Raw genomic sequence first — 2725 nt, 5'->3', positions numbered from 1 at the left:
GAAAGACGAAGTTTCAATCATTGAAAATGCAATAGACTATATGAAACAATTGAGGTCTCAAGTTGAGGTAATTAATTTAGACATGACCATCATCATTTACTTAATTAACTGCGTGTTCTTCCATTTGACATCGTAATTTGTTTAAATAGACAACGAAGAAGCGGCTACAACGGCTACAAGAGGGTTTTGCTCATCAACAAATGTCGTTCTCGACCATAACTCCGTTCTCGCATACAAGACCTTTCTTAGGAATGGAAATGTGTTACTGCTGTTGCGTTCAATACGCACCTTTCTTCCAAATTCAAATGGGTCGCCGTTCCTTTTCGGGCTCTAAGCTTGCTCGTAACAAACTGCCAACCTTTCTACGAGGTTTCAAATGAATTTTAGCGGTTTTGTGATGGATTAGCGGAATAAATTCTGCAAATTTCAAGGAATAGAGCCAAATAGACTTATCGAATAATGAATTATGCTCCAGCCAACCTTTCTACGAGGTTTCAAATGAATTTTATCGGGCAATTAAATAGGCTTTACCGGTTTTGTGACGGATTAGCGGAATAAATTATGCAAACTTGTGTAATAGACTTGTCGAATGGAATATACTCCGTCTATAGTTTATATATAGAGAACGGAGTAAGTATTTCGCCTATTGTAAAATAAATAAATAAAAATTTGATAAAAATCGACAACATTACAACAAAGTTTGGACTCAAATTTTATTTTCGCAATCGAATATATTTCGAACACCTATTATATATAAGGATACAAGTCCAACCCTGTATTATACATACTCCTTTTGGGCCAATGCGGAAGCTTGTTTATTTTACTTTTTTTTATTTTAAAAGGTAAAAAAATGATTGAGATAAATGGATTAATGTGAGTTCAAGTCAATTGCCTCTAACAGTGCATGTTTCGCTTTGGCATCATCGCTTGGCCACCGTATAAATGCGAAAAGTCCTCAACTGTGCGTCAATGAATTTAGAGTGTAAATGACATGAATTGAACCCGATAAAATAGATAAAGCAAGAAATAAACATAGTCTAAAACATAAAACGTGCCTTTAGATTTTATTAAAGATCTTGATAAGGTACATGGTTCAACTTAAAATAAAAGTCTAAAGACACTAAACAATAGAGAAATAACCACCATGACCATACATACTAACAAGATCACCTAAAGACCGTAGTAACCTTGAGTGTTTGGGACAATACATCTTACACCGGGACAGAAGCGTCCGTGCCGTCCATCGTCTCCTGCGCAACAACCACCAATAATACGATGAGAATTAATTAATCGAAACAAATAAAGTCATTAACGATGTATTAATAAAAAAACAACAGGATAACAAACTTATATACCTGAGAAGGTGGGCATGCACGAACACCAGCACTTGGGATCATATTGTTGATGGTTGAAATAGCTGCCATTTTCACAAATACTTTTATTGTTTTTTGTATGATCGATTCGCTAAATGTATGTTTTACTCTTTTGTTGTGTTTTTAATTTGTAGTACCTCCTTTCACTCAACTCGCTCTATTTATAGATGGTTAGCAAGCTTGTAGTCTTCATGTGCACGCAAAAATATAAAGGGCTACTATTAGTTTCTTAAAAAAAATCATTAATACGGGTTTTAGAAATTTTAGAAATTTTATAAAATGAATCATTTGTTTTGGATTCACAAACTTATTTTGTGTTCAAAATCTAAAATACGCATTTCATGACATTACTTAAAAAAAATTGTTCATTTAATCCGAACTCAACCCGCCCCCGCTCGAAACCCAAACTGATCTGAACCTATCCAAGCCGACCTGAATGTTAGAAACTAATCCCTCCGTCCAGTCATTTGCTTTTTGTCCTTTGATTTTGGCACAATGACCAAGGCAAGAGAAGAGGGTCAATTACTAAATGACATGTGGATGAAATTGAGTGTGAATGACCAAATTATTCATCGATCAAATGTAATTCTAAAATAGAAAGGATAACAATTGACTAAGAAACCCAAAAAATGAAAAAGGACAATATATGACCGGGACAGATAGAGTAACTAATATCCCCAAATGACTTGGAAACAGTCCACCCGAAATGGCCTGAACCCGAAATAACCCGACCCGACCAGAATTCTTGCAAACCCGAACAACCCGAGCCCAAATAGACCTGGCCTAAACCCGACCCGATTAACCTGTTGGGGCGAGTTTTGGTAGCTCTAATTTTTTTACCCTTGTAATATTATGTGTAAACCGATTTATGTTACTGACTAAAAGCTATCACTCACTCCATGATAAATAATGATTATTTTTATGCTAAAAAATATTATGTTTAAAATAATAATAGGTGGCCACTCTTTAACCTAAATGTTGCATTCTCATTTAAAAGTTTAAAACAGAACATCCGTCTTAATCTTAAAACAGGTCAAGTATTATACGGAGTGTCACGTGTACGTGTATATAAGACAAATGTATTGTTTTTCCTGTGCATTCTTATATATAAAAGTGGTACATGTATTTTACTCGTTCCAATATTAAAATGAATATGACCATTTTAAGAAAACTTTAATGAAATATAACATAAAATTATCACTATTTATCCAAAAAAAAATAATCATATCTAACGGCAATTTTACCGATTCTTGTATTTGTTAATCCGTTTGATTGCCTGGGACGTGCGAAGCGCAATTGTCGCCCTACTTACGCAGAAGTCTATACAAGCATCTAATTAAGGGATCGTCACG

General features: G+C 34.6%; 1 long non-coding RNA gene across 1 annotated transcript; it reads right to left on the bottom strand.

Moving 5' to 3' along the window:
- Positions 1-1038: 1038 nt before the first annotated feature.
- LOC141631900 (uncharacterized) lies at positions 1039-1514 on the bottom strand. The gene is made up of 2 exons (XR_012537725.1): positions 1356-1514; positions 1039-1250 (listed from the first exon to the last, which is right to left on the bottom strand). It is a non-coding gene; the product is annotated as an uncharacterized LOC141631900 (long non-coding RNA).
- Between the last annotated feature and the right edge of the window lie 1211 nt (positions 1515-2725).

Source organism: Silene latifolia, chromosome 2, assembly GCF_048544455.1.
Source record: "Silene latifolia isolate original U9 population chromosome 2, ASM4854445v1, whole genome shotgun sequence".
NCBI classification, from domain to species: Eukaryota; Viridiplantae; Streptophyta; class Magnoliopsida; order Caryophyllales; family Caryophyllaceae; genus Silene; species Silene latifolia.
The sequence above is the reverse complement of the archived record's forward strand: the minus strand, read 5'-3'. Positions and strand labels throughout refer to the sequence as shown.